General features: G+C 33.3%; 2 long non-coding RNA genes across 2 annotated transcripts; both read left to right on the forward strand.

The window, feature by feature from the left end:
* The first annotated feature begins 4,517 nt into the window (after positions 1–4,517).
* LOC136071584 (uncharacterized) lies at positions 4,518–6,019 on the forward strand. The gene is made up of 2 exons (XR_010632886.1): positions 4,518–4,705; positions 5,016–6,019. It is a non-coding gene; the product is annotated as an uncharacterized LOC136071584 (long non-coding RNA).
* Positions 6,020–8,949: 2,930 nt separating this feature from the next.
* LOC136071585 (uncharacterized) lies at positions 8,950–9,874 on the forward strand. The gene is made up of 2 exons (XR_010632887.1): positions 8,950–9,058; positions 9,527–9,874. It is a non-coding gene; the product is annotated as an uncharacterized LOC136071585 (long non-coding RNA).
* The last annotated feature ends 227 nt before the right edge of the window (positions 9,875–10,101 follow it).

Consider the following 10,101-nt stretch of genomic DNA (forward strand, 5'->3'; position numbering starts at 1 on the left):
CTTAATTTAGAGTTCTAAAAATCATTTTCCTAAAATAAATTCGTCTTTCCTTTGTTTTGAATTCTCTTTACAAATGATTTTTAAGCTTAACCTTGCTTTTATGAAAACTATTTTCTCTGGTTATTATTTCAAGACATAAATTTGGATTCTCTTGAAAGATGAAGAAAAAAAAACCATGGTTTATAAAACCATACCTCTTAAAAACCAGTTTTGANGTCCCAAAATTGATTACGTTACTAATGTCATCCCTAAAAAAAGAAATCGATTCTATTTTGGTCCCTACCGTCAACCTACTAACAAAAACCTCTTATGTGGCATACGAAAGCATAGGTGGCACAGGAAATGCTGATGTAGCTATTAAAATAATATTAAAAAATACCACGTTAGCATCCACGTCAACATCCATGTCAGCATCTTATATTAAAAAATTAATTTATCAATTTTAGCAAAATTAAAAAATAGAAAAACAAAATTAAAAACGTAAATACACATAAATTCAAATCATGTTGAAGAACATGAACAAGAACGAAGAACATAGTACTTAAAGATTTTCTTTTCCAACATTTCTCATACCACAGATCCTCAACAAACCTTAAATAAAACTTGGATCCTATGGGCAACCTTTTATATTCCAATTTTTTGTTTTTTGTTTTGGTTTTCCAAGTAACCAAACAAATCAAATGAGCAACCGAATTGATCACAAAGAAAGAACCTAAAACTCTCTATCGATGGCGTGAGCAGATTGAAGCAACTTCCCCGATGGCTTCTTCCTTAAAACGTATCGTTGCACTGAATCCCCTATCGATGATCTCACTTCCATTAGATATGTAGGATTCGATTGCCCATTCCCAAACTATAAAAACCCATCAAAAAATTCTCCAATCGCTACCGATTGGCCATGGGTTTAAAGAGAGACAAAGATGTTGAGTTAGAGAGAGAATGAACTAGACATTTAGAGCTTCAATCGAGAAGATGAAAGATTTGGGTTTTCAGCCATTTGTGGCATCTTCCATGTTCAGCTCATGATCTGGGGTTCCAGGCGTCAAAGGCGGAGGCGGTGGTAGTGGCAGTGGCTTGAACCTAGAAGATGAGAGAGCTTGAACCAAGAGAGAGCTTGTTTGAAAAGAAAAAAAAGTTTATTTGTTTTTGTGGAGGTGATGGGATACTTTCAAAATTTTCATTCTCTAGATCCATACCACAAAAAAGATGAAAAATCCTAACTCAAAATTCTTCAAAAAAAAAAAAAAAAGGTTTAAAACTAAATAAAAGTAAATTTTTTTTTGTTTTTATTTTTTTAGTTAAAATTAAAATTGAGGAATTAAATTATTTTTTAATTTTTTATTAATTTAAATTTGATGTGGCATTTAAGAATGCCAAATAAATTTTTTTTAATAACATTTTAATAGCCACGTCAGTGACATGTCAGCAAGTAAGTGCTTTCATCTGTCACATAGGAGGTTTTTGTTAGTAGGTTGATAGCAAGGACCAAAATAAAATTGATTTTCTTTTTTTAGGGATGACATTAGTAACAAATTCAATTTTGGGACCAAAATGGGAATTAACCCAAAATGTAAGGACTAAAAGTGCATTTTCGCCTTTTCATTGAAACCATGGAAACCCTTTCATAAAAAATAAAAAAATAAGCTCTTTTTATTAAATGACTTTGGTACCAATTTGGGTTTCAACAAATTCTTTTCCCAAAATGAGCTTGTTCTTCCTTTACCAATGGTTTTTAATCTTATACTTTATTTCATAAAAACCCTTTTCAAAAAGCAAACTATCTTCCAGATGGTATAAAATCTAGTTTTGGGTACGTTCTTTCTAAAAGGCTTGAGAATTTTTCTTCTTAAAAAAGGCAAGTTTCCAAAAAGGTTTTTAATCTTAAAAGTTTGTTTTCTTTAAGGTCTTGTTCATAAAAATGCTTTCACTTCCCAAAATTCACCTTCTTAAAATTAACAAATTCTTTATGTGTTCACTTCCCCAAGTTTGAAGTCATGAGGTTCTCCAAAATAAAAAGCTCATCTTTCCAAAAGTAAAATTTAAGGGTCTTTTTATGTGCATTATTTTGAACCTTTTGGAATTGCACATTTTTTTGAGGTTTGTATCTATGGTTCATTTCCATTGAACCAATAGATCCCTATCAAGCTAACCTATATCATCCTCCCCTTCGCACTAATGTCTTGGTTCATTGTGTTTGTGCATGAGAATGAGAGTTTGTAGAATATAGTGCTAAAGGTGACATTTTTCCTCTCTCATCTTTTTATTTTATGTACATATTCACATCTTAGATACATAATAAATAAATACTCACATGTTAAACTATATGTATTATTTTGCAAAGTAGCAAAATCTTTCACATGTTATTTATATATTACTTACATGTTTTGATTGCATACATTTGTGCAATAAATATTCACATGATATTTTATATGTGAATAAAATATTCACATGGTATATGTGTGTGTGCGTGTTGTTTGTACAAAACCTTTTCAAAAAATCAAATGCCAAGTATTTAATTTGTTTCCTCTAAAATGTTAACGTTGGAATTAAAATTAAATTAAAGTACTATCCTTTGGATAGGTGATGTGGGAAGCCTAACACCTTCACCACCTGTAACTAAACCTCCAAGTCCAAGAATCTTTGGTTTGAGACTTTGGTTTATCTTAATTAATTAATTTTCCCCGAATCGGTTTTTAGTTAATTAGGTAACTAAAAAGAATTAGACAAATAGGTAACCAATCACACCTAATACAAAACCAATGGTTGGTGGAGACTCCTTAAAACAAAAATAAGAAAAAAGACTTACACACACCTCACCCTAGAAACACATGCATACATAGAGTCACATTGCCAAGCCCCCAATGTGTGAAACTAGAAAAAGAAGAATTGAGAGGGGCCAAGCGTCCATAGGATGGCCCAACATTGGACAACCCAAATTGTTTCACGATGATCTATTTTGGAAGGCCACATTTAAATTGATGGGGGCCCTACTGGACCACTCACAGATATAACAAAAAATTTTCAACATATTTTCCAACACCTTTGCAACAAGTTGGTATATAACATTACACAAATTAATAGGGTAATAGTTAGTCATTCTTTAAGGTGTTTTAACTTTTGAAATCAATGCAATAATATGGGTTAAATTAATCTTTCTTAAATCCTAACCTCCATTGACACATAACAACAAAGCTTTCATTGTATCATTATGCACAATATATCAAGGTTTTTTTTAAAAAAAAAAAAAGAGAAAATAGACATACCATCAAAGTCTAGGGCTTTAGATGGATGCATCTAAGGAAAGAACCACCACCACCATCTTGGAAAGACCTCCATGAGAGTCATCAACCTTGGTTGAATTTCTTTAAGTCCTTGTTTGGGAGGAGGGAAAGGAATTGAACGGAAATTAAAAAAAAAAAAAATTCCTCCATTTCCCTTGTTTTCAAGTTTTAACAAAGGGAATGGAAAATTCATTCCCTTATTTGGAAGTTTAAGTATCCATTTGACAAATATTATTTTCACCAACTTATTTTACTATTTAGCTTATTTTTGCTACTATTCATGGGTCCCACTGCACTTTTTGGTACTATTCATGGGTTTTACTATACTATTTTAGCTAGCTTTTACCCTTAAGGTCTATTTGGGGTTCACTTATTTTGCTGAAACTGAAAATTTTTTGTTGAAAATATTGTAGATAAAGGTAAAAGTTAGCTGAAATAGTACGGTAAGACCTATGAATAGTACCAAAAAGTGTAATAAGACCCATGAATAGTAGTAAAAATAAGCTGAATAGTAAAATAAGTAGGTTTTTTAAGTTGGAGCCAAACGCACACTAAGGGTGTGTTTGGATACCGCTTATTGCTGAAAACTGAAAATACTGTAGCAAAATAATTTTAAATGTGTGAATAATATCATGAGACTCATTTTTAATGAAAATTTTGCTGAAAAAAGGGGTTTGTGAGTCTTGTGAACAGTGCATGGGACTCACTGGAAAAGCATAGAAGCCATAGAAACGTGCTTCTCACTTAAAAAAAAAAAAAAAGAATACGTAGACTCAGACGCAATGCTTTTCAACACTATCCAAACAAATACTAAGTGGGAGGAAATGTATGGGTAAGAGTGAACGTTCATTCACCTCTATTCCTTTAAAATCTTAAAATTTCATTCTTCCCAAAATTGGAGGGAATCAAAGGGAATGAAATGAGGTTTCATAAAATTTTCACTAAAAATACTAAAATGCCCTTATATATTCAGCCTTTATTTTAAAGCAAAGTTTTAATTGTAAATTATGATTAAATGATTCAATTCTTTTCTTTTTATGTTACTCTCAAATAAGATTACTTACCTTCCATTTATTTCTATTATTTTATTTTAAAACTTCCGAATAACTCTCCTGTTCATGGAGTTTTCTCTCTCATGGTAACACGAGTTTCTCCCTCCCTTGGTCTAGTACAAAGGGTAATAGTTCTATTTTTTCACAAAACCATGGCAGATGATGTCGTTAACAGTGCTTTGTTGTGGAATAATGAGTGTTAAATAGTCATTCAAGATTGCATGGAGCATGTCTGATTACTAGCTTGTAGTTTGGAAGTGGTTCTTTACACTTCTGCTTGCTTTGTGTGCAGTTAATTTATAAAATTATGATGGTTTCGCCATGGTTCATGAATCAGATGGCATCTCCTCCCTCTTGAACAAGGAGTAGATGGTGAGGTCACGGGTTCAATCCTGTGTGGGTGTGAGTTGGTTTTACCTGTCATACAAAAATATATAGATGGTTTTCTAATATTTTATAGGTTGTTGGCCGTTATTGGAATATGGAACATTCTAATAGGAATAAGTATACTTGTCAACACTTTGCTTGAGTCTTTAATCTCTCGTCTATGTGATCAGGTGGTTTGCTTAGACACCAAAAGACTAAGTACTAGGATAGGTAGTCTCATTTGTACTTTAGTTCTATGCCTCTCAATACGAGTCCATCAAGCTGAGTGCTAATATCATATACAATTTTTCTGCAGTATTTTCAAGTGCGTGGAGGGATTACCAAGTGCATTTGAAAGAATTGATGCATTGATATTTGCAGTGATATTTATCCTTCCACAAGTGCAACGTGGATATTTGCACAAATCCACATATTAATGGATGTTTTTCATGTTGTTTTAGTGGAGAGTTTCCAAAAGCTTTTGAGATAGCTTCATAAAACCTGTTCTATGGTTAAAAAACTGGGAAAAGAATACATCAACCTTCAAAGTAGTTCTTATTGAAGTTATTGATGCTCAAAAGTACATCAACACTGTGATGGAGTGGAAAAAGCTTGGAGCAAAAATACATGCTAAAGCATTGCAGACTTTATCCTTTAAGAGTGATTGTATGTTAATTGAAAGAGGGATTTGATTCATTTTTCCACATTAACTATCAAGAGTTCAGAATTTATATGAAAATGTTTGGACATTTAAGAATAGTCCTGTAGGACATGATGCAGTTCTCCACAGATAAAAAATATATCCATGGTTGAGAGTCTACCAAGTTCCTGTAAAAGTCATGTATTTCAGAGTGTGCTGGTTTGGAGATGTTAATTGAGAATATCCTCTGCTTTTCTGTAGAAGTTATCTCATATGAGAGATGAGAAACTTTTGTTGCTACCTAAACTTGAAGGAGTAGTAGGTCTAAAGTCAAATGCTATATCTAAAAGTCAGCTTTTGGTGCTTGGTGGCATTGCTGAGAAATTAGGAGTCTTTGGGAAAGAAGATTTGGATACATGGCCAAACCTTCATATGAGTTTTAGACAGGAAAGAGTGATGTTTGACACCAAATATGCGGAAAATAAGTTCCTTTATCTTCTTTGATTATGAAGCATAGACCATAGTCCAACAGTTGTTGATATTGTAACATATAGGTTTTTCTTTGCCTTTGAATGTAATTTGCTGGGTTTTTAAACAGATTGCTGGGTTTTGAATGTAATTTGTAATGTTAAATTTATCAGAAAAAAATATAATTTGTAAAGAGGAGTCTTTTTTGTTTTTGTTGCAGGAATTAGATATGTGAATATCATTTTATTCAAGCTTTGTGCGTATTTTCCTGTGGTTGCTAAAATATATGTTGATAGGCTTCAAGCATATTGAATTAATCTTGTGAAACATTTCTCTTTACTTACAAACAAAGTTTATAGGTCTAAATAGTCTTAGTATGTTTAAAAAAATTTTCACCACTTCCATGGTGTTTACAAAAATTCTGTTTTGGTCTGAATGCAAATTGATGCATTTAAGAGTACTAATTAACTGTCAGGTAGCTAGTGGGATTGATGGCAGGCATAGTGTATTTATTTATTTATTTATTTTTTGATGACGTGGAACCTCACCAAGGTAGGGCCCTTTGGACCCACCCCTGAGGAGTAAACCAAGTATATTTCATGCACTTTGAGAAGTCCTTGTATAAAGATGGTCCTTTAGGAGAACCCTTTAGTTTGGGAACCTTAAATTGTCCACTTGTTTAACAAAAATTATGGCTTTTTAATTGAGTTCTCAAAATAAGATGTTTGACCTAATATTTTAGGCATGATCTATGATTTGGAAAATGCCTTTTTCTAAATCTGAGTCAATCAAATCAAATTTTGAAATTCGCAGCTTCTGGCCAAAAAAAGCTAGAATTCCTTTTTGTAAGTAAAAGATTTCGATGACTGCTAGTTTGGTTGATGGTGGACATTTTCTAAAGATAATTCACTCATTTGAAACCTGGTGGAGGGATGCAAGTGTTGGGGAGGCCTTTAGGAGATTTAACATGAATATCATTCACAGACTCACAGAGCATACATGGATATTTGTATGTAGTCCTGATGAGAAAGTCCCTAATAATATTGTGCCCAATTGAAAATCTGATTTCTAAGGAAGTTATTGATGTGTCAAATTTCTAGAGATCCTAATTTATATGTAATGTTTGAATATGGAGATTGTGCAAGTAGTGGAGGAATTTGTGTAATGAACTTGCATCGATATCAAATTTTCACATATAAATCCTTCTCCTGGATAGGAAGCTAAGCTTGTGGTTGTGGGAAAATTACTTTGGACATCTTTTTGAGGTATCAGGATACCCCACATATTCCCTTGTCTTTCATTAAGACTGCAAAGGATCCTCAAATAATTTGATGTTTGGGCTTGGTTCGGATGTTTATGGATAATTTAAGGCTGGGCCTTAGCCATCCTGGCTTGATCTCTGGTCGGTTAGATTTGAATTAGCCTAGCCATTGAAAGAATTTCCTTTTTGGTATTGCAAGGTAACTGATGGCAAAAGACAAAGAAATGGAGAACCATATGGTATAACTGTATTTAAAATTTTTTAAGCAAAGATGTATAATATAACCTACTGAAATTTGTGATTTACAATATTATTGGTTGGAAGCCAGTAATTTGTAAACAAAAAATAAAATAATTTAATGAATTATGTCAGGGAAACCATTGACTTATTGACTGATAAGGTAGAAGAACATCTGACTATCAGTTGCCAGCTTGCTTGTTACCTCTTCTGTGCCTCATTTTGTTTTATGATCATTTGCATTTTGGAAACTTAGCTCAAATTTTAATTTTTAAAAACCTGGAACTTTTTTTTTTTTTTTTTTTTTTTTTTGTGGTTTTTTTTTTTGGAGGGGTGGGGGTGGGGATTGTGATTTATATTTTACGCAGTTTTCTGGGTTGTCTGATTTATAGTATTGCTAATTGATTGGAATTTCTCCTCCCATTTCATCATTTCAAAGAACAAGAACAATCAAATATGAAAATATTTAATAATGAGCATCAATACTCTTGAGTTTAGTGGAATAGTTGTCTGCTTGGCTCAGATTTCCTCATTATTACCCTGGATGAACTTAACTGATTGAAGTATTCTTATTGAGCTGCCAAAGATATCAACCACATCATTGTTGTGGGACATGGGAGACTGCTAGTGGGTGTATCTTGTTCTGCAGCCTCAACTGCGTTTCTATTTTCATATCACGATAATCATATCCGATTTGTCTTTACTTTCCTTGAATTAAAATGTAATTTGTTATAGTGTTCACCATTTCATCTTGGTGGTGGTCCAATTTCTATATGGTCAAACTGCAAAGCTGGTCAAGAAATAATTTGACTAGACTTCTGAAAGAAATTTTGTATGTTGTTTAATGAATAGTACGAGACTATTGGGTGTATTTTTTTTCTCTGCTGCTGGTTTTTTTTTGGTCACAAATAATATATTCCTTTGGTCTCTAATATCCCTGAATCAAATGCAATCTATCGTAGTGTTCACCACTTCATCTTGGTGGTCCACTAATATTTACATGATCAAACTGCAATGCTGATTGGTAATAATTTGGCTAAGCTTCTGAGGATATTTTATATGTTGTTTCACAAAAAATTTGGAACCTTGTCCCTTTATGTTTGATGTGGACATTGTGGAGGGAACAAAATAGCGGCACTTTTGAAGATGCAGAAAGCTCAATGACTCAGTTGGAATCATTGTTTAATTAGTATTGTGCTTGGGGTCTTAAAATTAGCAATTTCCTTTTTAGACATCAAAGAATCACTGTATTTTTATGCATAATTTTTTTGTAACTCTTTTACTCTACTTTGTGTTCACTATCGTGTGCACGAGTATTCTATTGCTTAATAAAATACCATTACTTATGAAAAAAGAAGCAAGCAAGAAAGATATTTTAGATGTTTATGGAATACTGCTGTGGTGCCTTAGATGTACTGTGATCTTATTTTATTTTTCATAATTTGTTTCTTTGATCACTTTCTCTTTTCTAATAAGATGTATTATTGATGGGGCTCTTTTTGTTGTTGATTTCCATGCTCAGGCTTGTGCCAATGAGCTCTAGCTCAACTAAAAATCTCCTCCCCTTATAAGTTCTAGGTGGGGGGAGGGAGAGAGAGAGAGAGGGAGGGGGGGGGGGGGGGGGCTTTTAGTCGATGTCGTGCGTTGTTATGCTGTATTAGAATATGTCTACCATTCCTATAGATTCATTTTTGTCTTCTTATTCCACCCCAAATTTGGGTTTGGCAATGTGAATGCAGCTTTGTGATTCCAGGTAGCCAAAACTCATGCTCCTTTCTCCTTTTCTTTTTGTAAAATTTCATTGTCTACACTATAATCATACTTTGTCTTATATGGTGATCAAATAAATTGCTGTAAGATATTTGGTCTAGTAGGTTCCATGATGCTGACCAAAAGTATGTTCGTGACATCTGATCTATGGAAAATGATTATGTACTTTGATTGTGTCTCTTTCATGATCCTAGGACAGTCTTCTAAGTTAATAAGATTTTAAAAAAATTTAGATTAAATAAACATTAAGTTTTTCTATTAATTATCTGAGGTTTTTATTCTGATTGAATCCAATTGTTGCATGATGAATTTGAATGGGGAGAAAATAATATCTGTGGAACATTTCAAATTATTAAGACACTACAGTAGACCTTGCAAGGAAAATAAAGTGGAGAATTCAAGATAGATTTTATGCTATTGAGATAGATTTATTTATTTTCTCTTGATCCAGATTATTTATAATTCAACTGAAAAAACGTGGTAAGGCTTTTGTCTTGGGCAATGAGTGGAAGCAGCAGAAAACGTGGTTCTAAGTGGGATTTGAGAGAAGAGGATCAATTTGAAGATGAAAATGTACCAGTTGATTGTTGGCCTGGAAAAGCAGGTATGTCATTTCATGAGGAAGACTCAGAATGTAGATGGCTCTCTACGGAGGTTGCTGGTAGTAATCGTTCAAAGTGGTCTGATCTGGAGAATGATTTGCTAGAGGCGAAGCATGATTTGGAACCTTTACCCAGAAGCAGTGTTTCACTCAGGGATGGTAGCTTCAGTAAAGGCAGAAACAGGAATTTGGAAGCCACTGTCGCATGGGATGGAGATGGAAGTTATAGCATGAATATGTCTCCTGGTCTTGATGAATGGACAGGACAGAGTCGTAGTCGCTCCCCCAAAAATGGTTGGAGCAGGTCACTCAGGTTTGATTCTTCACTTTTCATGCTCATTTTGGCAAACTGGAAAATTTTTGGAAGTTTCTATTTTAGTCTCTTAAGTCTATGGACTAGTTTGAAGAGAAACCCTTCAAACTCT

This window comes from Quercus suber, unplaced genomic scaffold, assembly GCF_002906115.3.
Source record: "Quercus suber isolate HL8 unplaced genomic scaffold, Cork oak 2.0 scaffold_327, whole genome shotgun sequence".
Taxonomy (NCBI): domain Eukaryota; kingdom Viridiplantae; phylum Streptophyta; class Magnoliopsida; order Fagales; family Fagaceae; genus Quercus; species Quercus suber.